Genomic DNA, 12,460 nt, shown 5'->3' on the forward strand with positions numbered 1-12,460 from the left:
TAGCCTTTGATCTGCGAGGCTTAAAAGTTCAACACTAATTCTACCGCAGAGGAAGGTTAGAGCTCCCAGAGTTCGCAGTCAATCTCACGGGACTCATCGCTGCTCATTCTTCTGATGAAGTAAATAAATTGTACAGAAAGCTGGGAGGAAATGAGGTTTTATATCATAAACTAGCTTTTACTCCTGCTTTAACCATCAGCCGCTGCACCAGCCCGAGCTTCCACTTACTAAACAGGAGTAGATTTACACCTGGTTCAATGATGCTTCATCCGTTCCCAATATTCTGGGATTCTTTTCCAAATCAAATGTTTTTAATTCTTCTTTTTCATTTACATGTTAACACAGAAACTGTGCGGCTGAATAAGCTCAGACTGAGAAGGTCTTCTGTGATTAAACAGCTGTGATTCACAGCCTGGTCTCATGAGAAGTCACAGTTATTGCACGCTGAGTCATTTGGCGTTTCTTTCTACTTTCGTGTCATTTTATGCTCCATATTTTCAGGAAATGACATCCTGCTTGAACCTGAACATTTGACGGTATGTGCAGCATTTTTAACCCTTTAACTTGGAGCAGTCATAATGAGAATCGATGCTTTCCCACAGGTTTGGGGTGTAAAACAAACCAAGTTTTAGAGATTTATCTGAGGGAACTAACATAAGTAAAAAGGGAAAAATGTGTTCAAAAGAACCAGCTATATAAAAACGATTGAAATCTCTCAAAATATCTTAGTTTGTTTTTAAATTGGAGAAAAGGCCGCCATTGTTGTTTATGTCGCGTTCCTGTCCGGGTAGTGACGTCACAGGAGAACATTTAGCGTCTCCTGCAGATGGCGTTTCCTCGAGCGGACTTCACTAGTTTCCCTAAACTATTTCGCACTCCTTTCTTCTCTTTTTGCCACTTGGAAAGCGGTGTAAGCGTACACGATTGAAAATTACACCCCAAAGCAGCACGATGTGGCGTTATTGTGGTTTTCTGGCTCCTGTTTTCTGGCTCAGGGGCACGGAGCAACAAAGTTACGTCGCCAACCCAGCATGCATTGCGCTTGCAAAACAATGGCTGCGCCCATAAGTGAGAATATGTGGGATAAATTGCAATTTCTAAAGAAATAACAATTCTTCATGATTTTTTAACAACACATTCTAGTATAAGGCAAACATGAAAGCAAGGGTTCCCTTTAAACCCAATGGATGTTAAAGGGTTAACCCTATCCCTAACTAACCCTACACCAAACTAAACCTAGATCTAAATAACTAACCCTCCCTTACCCCTAACTAACCTTAACCTACCCCTGACTAAACCTACCCCAATTAAACCTACCCCAATTAACCCTACCCCTAACTAACCCTAGATCTAAATAACTAAGCCTCCCTTACCCCTAACTACCCCTGACTAAACCTACCTTAAACCTAATTAAACCTAACTAACCCTACTTTACCCCTCACTAACCCTAGTTTTTGGGGAAATTTCATTCACATTTTTCAGACAAAATCCTAAAGAAGGATCGTTTTGATGCTTTTTTATCAGAAACGTGTCAGCGTGTTGATTTGTTTTGATCTAATATTTTTTAACTTGAAACATTTGGAATGAAAATTATTTTAATAAAAGACGTTCATCACTTATTTCCGGTGTATATTATATCTGATGTTGGTTGGAAAGACCGAACCCTTTGAACTAGCTCAACCTGGCAAAGAGAACATTTCTGGAATGGTCTTTTATTTCTGATTCAGGCGCTTTATTTAAAGTTTCACTCAGATTCTCATCCTTATTCTATCAGCATCAATAACTGATCGAGACATTTATTCACGGGCAAAGGTTAAACACTGAAACTCAAGCAGCGATTTAAAAGAATTCGGTTTCAGTAACGAAAGAAAAGTCGAATGAAATGATGAAGAGAAGAAGACAAAAGATTCACAAACCAACCAAAAGCACCAGCAAAAGACATCAAATCTCCATGAAAAGAATCTTATTTCAGGGCTTCAGAGATTTGATTACAAGAATCAGTCAGAATCAGAAAAGCTGGGTCTGTTCTCCATTGGAATTATTCCTCCAATCAGACCTTAAACATCAGATCCCTAAAGACACCACTCAGCTGAAAACGTGACACTTTATGAGCAAAACCAGCCGTCAAAGCAGCGGCCGAGGATGATTTCTGCAGAGCTGCAGTCTCAGGTTGTCAGGGTTTGTGAGGAGGGAGGACACGGATGCGGACTTAAAAAGGAAAACTGGATTTATTAAAGCAAAAACAAAGAACAAAAGGCGCGGCTGAGCTGGATTCAAAAACTTAAACTGTGGAATCAAATAACATAAACAGAACTATGACCAAAAACAAGACTAAGCATGGCATGGATACATACTTAACAGAAAGTGACTTCGTGGCGTGGCATGAGGGGCTGAAAATTCAGGCGCAGGGTAAGGATGGCAACAAAGATCCGGCAAACTGAGAGGGGAGACTGGAAACCAAATAGGGAGTGAGAGTGATTGGAGAGTGAGTGCAGCTGAGGGAAAAAACACAGGTGAAGTGAGTGAACTTAATTAACAGAGTGCAGGGAAACTAAGACATGACTAAACTAAACATGGACTAAGAACCAAAACGTGACCTAAAACATAATAACTGAAACATAAAACTTAAACAGAGTCCCATGGCGTGACACAGGTGAGGTCCGACTCTGCAGATAATGTGTAAGAAAGCTGAAGATTTTACACGATGGACCGTCAGCCCTCATCTCCGACCAGCCGCCACTGAAGGGGATTCAGCTTATCTGCAGAAACTGCATCAAAATACCAGAGAGGAACCAATTTCACCCGAAATGAACAAAGTCTGGTACGGAGGGCTGAAGGTGCTGGAACCTTTAAATGAATTTAAAAAACTTGCTCTAAATGATGATGAATGCAACCAAAATAACTAAAATGATTCAGATAAACATAATTGAACAGAAATCAATTTTTCAGCTTTAATGTCAAACCGCATTCATTTAATCTCGTGTTCATTTTGTTATTGTTTTTTAACTTTGCCACTTAATTTAACTCATTTTAATTGGAATTTATTTAGTTTATTTAATTATTTCTATCTTTGGGACGTCGTATTGATCCATTTATTTCTTCAAAATGATTTATTTCTTAATTTTACTTAGATTTCAGCATGAAAAGGTTGAAGTGAAACGTTTGTATGAATTGTTGAAATTATCTGAGCATCAGTAACTGCTGGAATCTGTTGCTGTTTATTCACTTTAATTGTAATTTATTTAATTGATTTGGTTACTTCCTGTATTTAGGAGCGATCGCCCCCTCACGTGCATCCTGAAGCAGAAAGAAGGAAGAAAATCTGCCATTTTGTTATTTGTTTTTTTTACTTTGCCACTTAATTTAACTCATTTTAATTGGAATTTATTTAATTTATTTATTTATTTCTATCTTTGGGACACCATATCTATCCATTTATTTCTTCAAAATGATTTTATTTAGATTTCAGCATAAAAAAGTTGAAGTGAAACGTTTGTAACATTATTATTTGGAGATGTATTTTACTGCAGTTACGTCCCAACAATTCATATAAAACTCAGCACAAAATAATGTGCAGCAGACGCTAACTTATGTAATTAAATTTTGGTATATTTCGACATGTTTTTAAGTATTTATTAAAGGTCTAAAAAGCGACGTCAGATTCATTTTCTCTGTGGTTCCTCTCACCCTGAAATCTTCCTCCTGTTTTTAGACAGAAGCTGCTCAGAGAAAACTTGCCGCTCCACACAAAGCATCATGGGAACTGTAGTTCCTTTAGTGTCTGGAAGCCTGAGTCGTGTCCTCAGAGGGCTCAGAGGACACGGTTCTCCAACAGAGCCCTTAAACACGCCTCCCGTGGGCTCAAGGACCCGGCAGATGTTCGGATAACACCTGGACTCCTCAGACCCAGCTGTCCACACCAGCCTCATCCACCAACCTGCGGCTGAAGCGTCAGCGCTCTCTGACACTAATAACGTCTCCTGTAAAACAGAAACTATCAGCAGGGAGGAAGAGACTGTGGCTGGTTTTATCAGCAGCTTTATTATCAGCCCCCCCTCTTTCATTGGTCAGCTAAACACAGCAACATCATTATTTATAGATATTTATCACGAGGGCTGGGTGAGTTAACTCGTTAGTTATTTAACGCTGGTAAATATTTTATCGCGCATTAACGCAAGTTTTATTTTATTTTTACTTTTTAATTAAAAAAAATATAAATAAATAAATTTTTTCTTTTAAAAATTTTTTTGGGGGGCTTTTGTGCCTTTAATGGAAAGTTCAGAGAGACAGGAAGCAGGGGGCAGAGAGAGGGGGAACAACACGCAGCACAGGGCCGTCCAATACAGGAGTCGAACCTGCTGCTCACAGGCTTTTATTTTGTAAAACTCTGTTGCTCACAGGCTTTTATTTTGTAAAACTCTGTTGCTCACAGGCTTTTATTTTGTAAAAGTCTGTTGCTGTCTGCTGTGGAACAGGAAAAGAAAGTAATCGGCGGATCCACCAAACATGGAGAAGGGTACGGAACTTTTACTCGGCCATTTTCATGTTAAAGTTCTTCCAGACGGCGGAGTGGACAGAACCAAAGTCATCTGTAAACTCTGCCAAGTTGAATTGTCTTCTCAGCGTAGTAGTTCCAGTCTAAAATATCACTTAAAGGCAAAACACACAACTGATAGCAGCAAGTCATTCAAGGAAACAGACAGTGGAGCGAGGCTTCTACATAAAAACTACAGAAAGATACTGATGTTAAAAGTGTGTTTGCACAACAAATGTTATGGCACTTTCATTCATATGGCAGCACATTTAAAATAAAGCTAAATGCTAAAAGCTATACACTACTTTTGGATTCATTTTTGGATTCTGCGTACAAATACGATTAATTAGATTAAACATTTTAGTCGTTGCCCAGCCCTATTTATCCCACATAACTGTTGGGACTCCTGTGTTTGGTGTTAATTCACCTTTAATTTGTCTCCATAACAACCGCTGACTCAGCGGAAACTTCCCCTCCCTTCAGTTTATCTCATTAAACCCCCTCAATGACCAAGACGACCAATCAGCTGAGGTCTCAGTCCTGGACGGGTTGTTACCACATAATCAGGCATTCATAATGTTTCCGGACGGGATGGATCTCAGGTCTGGCTGCGGACCAGAAGCTCCACTCTGTCCTGTGATGGATGAGAGTCATAAGCAGCTCTGTCACACCTGCTGGTGTCCCTCTTTCTTCCCCTGGACACAGAAAGGTCAGCACCCTGACAGCTTCCATAAAACACAACCTGCGCCCACAGTGTGGCGGCGAATATAAAGCCGGATGGATCGGAGATGAGCAGGAGGCGGGCGGGAGGTGATGGAGCTCTGGTGAAAGGCGAAAGGAGAGGCAGCACGGGATGACGGAGGGTCTGATGTCTCCTCTGAGCATCGGTGGAAACAGAGGAAGCTGAACTCTGTGCGACAACAAGAAGATTTTGGGGTGGTTGAACTTCTCGGTGCCGATGTATTAAATGAGTTTGTCAGTCTGGGGGTCGGACGGATCGGAGCCGACTGGTTATTAACTGATTATTAACGAGTTAACTCGTTAGTATCGAGTTAACTGGTTATTAATTCGATACGATTTGATACGATTTGATTCGATACGATTTGATTCGATACGATTTGATTCGATACAATTCAATTCAATACGATACGATACACTTGCATCATTTTCTGGGGGATTTATTCTTTCCAAACCGATTCCTCCGGAGCTCCGTGTTCTTTAGTTTTAACTCGGGCTGGGCGAGTTAACTGGTTATTAATTCGATTCGATACGATTCGACACGATACGATACGATACGATACAATACGATTCGATACGATTTGATTTGATACGGTTCGATACGATACGGTTCGATACGATTCGACACGATGCGATACGATACGATATGATATGATATGATATGATACGATACGATGCAATACGATTCGATTCGATAGGATACGATTCGATACGATTTGATTCGATACGATTTGATTCAATACAATTCGACACGATGCGATACGATACGATATGATATGATGCGATACGATTCGATTCGATTTAATTCAATACGATACGATACACTTGCATAATTGTTTTGGGGAAAAAAAGGGACGGTGTGATTTGACATGAATGGTCTCTGATTGGACCGGTGGTCCGACCTTTGAACCGGAAGGACAACACCGCCAGACAAACAGAAACAAACGAACATGTCACAAACGTGAGAGCTGTGCACTTTATACAACATTTTTATCAACTAATGTATCACTGTTTTGTAGAATGTGACCCGCTGGCATTGTGTTGTATTACCTGTGTTTTCACTCATTGTAACGTCTGACTAAAAAAAAATAAAAATTGATACTTTCTCGGGAAACGAAATATATATTGATAAAATTGCTCAGCCCTAAGAAACACTGAGTCCTAATCACACTTAATTACAGCTCACTGATTTTATTACAACCCAAACATTTGCCAGCACGCCGTTGCTTCTCAGCCTGCTGACAGACGAGGAAATGAAGCAGAAAGCAACAAGCTGCAGCCTCTGCGTGCATCACTATCATCACTTTCTGTAAAACATTCAGCAGCAGAGGGATTCACTTTCTTCAGCCCTTCCTCCTCCAGCTCCTCTCATCATCATCCGTCTCGTTTTCACGCCGGCCTCTTTCTCACGCCGGCCTCTTTCTCACGCCGGCCTCTTTCTCACGCCGGCCTCTTTCTCACGCCGGCCTCTTTCTCAGCCTCCTCATCAGCGGGCGGCTCCTTGCGCGTGAAAACGAGGACGAAAGCACGGGTGGATATTCCATTTCAACAAAGAGACAAAACAGTTTCAGGAGCAGATGACTGTTGCTTAAATAGATGATTCATCATCATCATCATCATCATCATCAGTGGGGCTGCCATCTTAGGTCCGTTCCTCCTCTCAGAATCTGAACTGTGTTCCTCAGGTTCTGCATCTGTCTGAAACTTCTGTGAAATGTTCAGGTTTCATGTGGAAACATCCGGTTTTCAGGCCCTGAACAGGGAGGACTAACAGGGTTTTATATTCCTGAAGCAAAGCAGCTTCACAGGAACATTTTTTCATTTCTACCTCGACAACAGCCGGGATCACGAGTTAATTCTCAAGAAAACAGGTTGATATGTCGTTAGTTTGTCCCGATAAAGTCACTTTTCCCCGGCTTGTGTGGGATCTGAGCTTCCATGTTTCAGGCCTCCTCTTCAGTATTTAAAAACTCGGGCTGGGCAACAACTAAAATATTTAATCTAATTAATCACGTGATTTCCCTGATTAATCTAATTTGTACGCAGAATCCAAAAATGAATCCAAAAGTAGCGTATAGCTTTTAGCATTTAGCTTTATTTTAAATGTGCTGCCATATGAATGAAAGTGCCATAACATTTGTTGTGCAAACACACTTTTAACATCAGCATCTTTCTGTAGAAGCCTCGCTCCACTGTCTGTTTCCTTGAATGACTTGCTGCTATCAGTTGTGTGTTTTGCCTTTAAGTGATATTTTAGACTGGAACTACTACGCTGAGAAGACAATTCAACTTGGCAGTGTTTACAGATGACTTTGGTTCTGTCGACTCCGCCGTCTGGAAGAACTTTAAAATGAAAATGGCTGAGTAAAAGTTCCGTACCCTTCTCCATGTTTGGTGGATCCGCCGATTACTTTCTTTTCCTGTTCCACAGCAGACAGCAGCAGACTTTTACAAAATAAAAGCCTGTGAGCAACAGACTTTTACAAAATAAAAGCCTGTGAGCAGCAGACTTTTACAAAATAAAAGCCTGTGAGCAGCAGACTTTTACAAAATAAAAGCCTGTGAGCAACAGACTTTTACAATAATAAAAAAAACTATTTTTTTTTCTAAAACTGCGTTAAAATAAAATATTTATCGGTGTTAAAATAAATAAAATATTTATTGGCGTTGAATAATTAACGAGTTAACGCGATAATAACGAGTTAACTTGCCCAGCCCTATTAAATACATATCATATCTAAAGTGGGAGGCGTGTTAAATCACGTAGATGAGATGCAAACACGCTGCTCCCACCAGCGTTTGTCCTCGGCTCTTTGTGTCATTAAACCAGGACCGCCGCTTACATAATTCATCACGAGCTCCGCGTCGGCCTTTAATGCGATGCTGGTGATTCATTTGTCCTACAGCGCCCTGATCCTCACCTTGTTGTTTCCTGAACCAGCGGATGAGGATGAGGGAGGGGGGGAGGCAGGTGATGACGAGGGGAGACGAAGGCTGATCACAAAGAGGAGAATATTCGCAGGGAGAGGGTGGGTGAAGGGTCCGGAGCCTCTCGAAGCTTTAAATAATGACCTTGCAACAGATTACATTTTCAACGACCTCTTAATTGAATGGCACACTTCCAGTTACAGTGAACATTTAATTTGGGCCGTTCGAGAGGCTCGAGGAGGACATTATTTTGCTTCAGAGGACTTTAAAATAGCTCTTCTGAGGCTCTGAAGAGTGGCCTGAGTCTGATGCTGGGAGTCTGAGATACTGAAAGAGACTGTTTCAACTCCCAACTGGGGCTGCAGCGATACACTATTCTCACGATTCAATTCGATTCGATACAATTCGATTCAATACGTTTTGATACGATACAATTCAATACAATTCGATACATACAATTTGATTCGATTCAATACAATTTGATATGATTGGATACGACTGGATACGATTGGATACAATTGGATTCGATACAATTTGATTCGATTCGATACGATACAATTCGATACGATACGATACGATACGATACAATTCGATTCGATTCGATACAATACGATGCGATTCGATTCGATACGATTCGATTCGATACGATTTGATACACTTACATAATTTTCTGGGGGAAAAAAGGGACAGTGTGATTTGACATGAATCGTCTCTGATTGGACCGGTGGTCCGACCTTTGAACCGATTTATTTTCAATAAAGTTTGCTTTAAAAACAAAAAATTAATTAATAAAAAAAATAAAAAAATAAAAATAAATAAATAAATCGATACTCACGGCTGAAAAATCAATACTTTATCGGGAAACAAAATATCGATATATATCGCAGTATCCATAAAATTGCTCAGCCCTACTGAGTGCTGATGGTGACAAACAGCAGCTGGAACACAAAATGAGACCCGAAACTACAAATGTTTAGCCTGGGCGAAAGCCGACTGTTGACTCTGTCAAACAGTCTGGGAAAACCCAAGAGGAATCCGTTTCCATGGAGGGCGGGACCTTACCCAGCAACTTAAATTCATTGGAGTAACGGAGTTCCCTTAACCAATCATAATGTTTAGAAATGACGTTGGTTATGCGCCGATGTTCATGCTTACTCTCGCGAGGCTCTAGCTCGCGAATCACGCTTCCCACATCCGCTTTCATTATACCGGTACCATTTGATAAATCAAACTTTTCCCACAGCCAGTTGGAAGGAGAGCTACGACATCCTTGCCACTAACAATATTGAAGAGGCATTCCTCTTGCTCTCGTTTTAATTGTGTAATGCTCTCCAGAGTTGAGACAACTTCATGGATAGCTTCTGGCGTTCTTCCGTCGCCATGTTTATTTCCGCTGCGGTTGAACTACAATTATATGGACTACAATGGACTCCGCGCGTGAGTTCTGCGTCACCACTCGCAACTGTTTGCTGATTGGCAAAACACTGAGCGAACCGAGGTAGGGGGATTTGGCCAGACTATGTGCGGAGCCAAAATCTTTGGGCGGAAGTACATAGGATGGCGTCGCCAGGCTAACAAATGTTAGCACTCTCATCCCACATAGAGACGCTGAAACTGACAGCAACAACTCAGGGACAAAAAGAGACCAAAGAAAGATGTCAGCTCACTACTAAAGCAGCATCACGTTGTGCGACAGTAATAATGGTCCCTGTGAAACAGGGTGACCGCTGAGCAGAACATGTTGGTGGGATTTAAACGGACCATCGAAACAGATCATTTGCATATATTTGGTATTTAAGTAGAACTTATCAGGACAATCTGCCCTAAACCGGACGGGAAGTCGGCCATATTCTTTCAAGGGTGCCATTGTGGCGTTTTACACACGTTCCTTTTTAACAAACTCCCCCGACAGATTATATCACACTGTTCCTAAAATTGGTCAGTATAGTCTAAAAAGATTTGTGATTAAAAGTTACTGAAATCCAGAGTTTTCAGAGGTGGGCGTGGCGTGGCCGCTGTCCGTTCGTGGCGTGGCCACTGTCCGTTCGTGGCGTGGCCGTTGGTTCGTGGCGTGGCCGTTTGTTAGTGGCGTGGCCGTTTGTTCGTAGCCGTCTGTTCTTGGCCGTCTGTTTGTGGCCATTTGTTTGTGGCTGTTTGTTAGTGGCCGTCCGCTTGTGGCCGTTTGTTCGTTGCTGTTTGTTCGTGGCCGTCCGTTTGTGGCCTTTTGTTCGTGGCTGTTTGTTCGTGGCAGTCCGTTTGTGGCCTTTTGTTCATGGCTGTTTGTTCGTGGCAGTCCGTTTGTGGCCGTTTGTTCGTAGCCGTCTGTTTGTGGCCTTTTGTTCGTTGCTGTTTGTTAGTTACTATTTGTTCGTGGCCATCCGTTTGTGGCCTTTTGTTCGTGGCTGTTTGTTTGTGGCCGTCCGTTTGTGGCCGTTTGTTCGTAGCCGTTTGTTCGTAGCCGTCTGTTTGTGGCTTTTTGTTCGTTGCTGTTTGTTAGTTGCTATTTGTTCGTGGCCATCCGTTTGTGGCCGTTTGTGCGTAGCCGTCTGTTTGTGGCTGTTTGTTCGTGGCCGTCCGTTTGTGGCCTTTTGTTCGTGGCTGTTTGTTTGTGGCCGTCCGTTTGTGGCCGTTTGTTTGTAGCCGTCTGTTTGTGGCTTTTTGTTCGTTGCTGTTTGTTAGTTGCTATTTGTTCGTGGCCGTCCGTTTGTGGCCGTTTGTTCGTAGCCTTTTGTTCGTTGCTGTTTGTTAGTTGCTATTTGTTCGTGGCCGTCCGTTTGTGGCCTTTTGTACGTGGCTGTTTGTTCGTAGCCGTCTGTTTGTGGCCTTTTGTTTGTGGACTTTTGTTCGTGGCCGTCCGTTTGTGGCCGTTTGTTCGTTGCTGTTTGTTCGTGGCCGTTCATTCGTGGCCGTTCGTTTGTAGCCGTCCTTTTGTAGCCGTCCGTTTGTGGCGTGGCCGTTGGTTCGTTGCTGCTTGCAGCTTTGACGACTCTTTGTCGCTCTGTTTGTTTCGGTGAAACTTTAAAAGACGCGAGCCTCACTAAAGAAGAGACGAGCATCGTTTTAGATGACGACAGGTTGTAAAGGTCTGTGCTGGAATATGAGAATAACGAGGTAACACAAGTTAGTGTTTTGTCACGAGCTCAAATCTCTTTCTTTTGTTCGGTTCTGAACAGAACATGTTGTTTTCTGTTCAGTTATCCTGCTGTCAGATGATTTCCACAGCGAGCTCAGACTCTCTCAGAGCCTCTCAGAGCCTCTCGCCTCTTCTTATTTAATCCCTTTTCTTTCTCTTCTTGCCAAACACTTGCGCTCGTCTGCCTGGTGAGCAATCCTGGACAAAATGGCAGCTCGTTTCTCTGGTTTTGTTTCGGATGCCTCTCGCAGGTCTGATCCTGCGTTTGATGCTTTGAACGCGCTGGCTTCAGCCTCAAAGCGCCGCTCAGAGCAGCAGCGGCGTGTTAAAAGCAGCAGTCAAACACTCGACCGTGGAGTGGATCGGCTCCAGGCTCTCAGTATCGCTCCTTCACACGGACGCTCCTCTCCACAGCATCCGGCTCTCCGCTGCCTTTTTAAATGTCGTTCATCTCGGCGCCGGGTGTGTTTCGCTCAGATAGTTGTGTCCTCGCAACAATGACTGTGGCCTCTGCGGCTCGCCGCGGCCGCCAGAGGCCACGCTAAGCCGGTCCCAGCCCGCCGCCGGCTCATTATTACTTTGACCGTCGCAGGTTTAGATGCAGCGCAGCTCAGATTTCTGTTCGAGACGTCTGCTGCTGTCTCGCCTCCTCAGAATACGAAGAAAGAATCCCTCACGAGGGAAATGAAAGCTGTTCTGTTGTCTTTGTTTCAGCTGGTGTAAGCTTTTTAATTTAGAAAATAGAGTGGAACAGGCAGCCTCACCTGGAGTTTGGTGTTTAATTTGTTCTTATGCAGCTGTGAGTCAGAGTATCGATACTGTAGGTGCTTTAAGACTGAATGGGCTTCGTATAGATCTGATAACTTTAGGCTCTTTGTTCCTAGCAGCCTGTAACAGAGACACATAATTTGTTCCCATTTCTTTAGCTGCATCTGTGAAAAACAGCAAAGATAACACAGTGTGACAGAAAGAAAATAAGATTTCTGCAGCAATAAGGTGATTCGTTCGCGGCGTGGACGTTCGTTGGTGGCGTGGCTATTCGTTTGTTCGTGGCGTGGACGTTCGTGGCGTGGACGTTTGTGGGGTGGACGTTTGTTCATGGCGTGGACGTTCGTTCGTGGGGTGGA

At 42.8% G+C, this 12,460-nt stretch overlaps 1 protein-coding gene across 2 annotated transcripts in view; it reads right to left on the reverse strand.

The window, feature by feature from the left end:
- grm7 (glutamate metabotropic receptor 7) overlaps nt 1-12,460 on the reverse strand; it is a 344,389-nt gene that overhangs the window by 262,477 nt on the left and 69,452 nt on the right. The window lies entirely within an intron of this gene.

This window comes from Odontesthes bonariensis, chromosome 3, assembly GCF_027942865.1.
Source record: "Odontesthes bonariensis isolate fOdoBon6 chromosome 3, fOdoBon6.hap1, whole genome shotgun sequence".
NCBI classification, from domain to species: Eukaryota; Metazoa; Chordata; class Actinopteri; order Atheriniformes; family Atherinopsidae; genus Odontesthes; species Odontesthes bonariensis.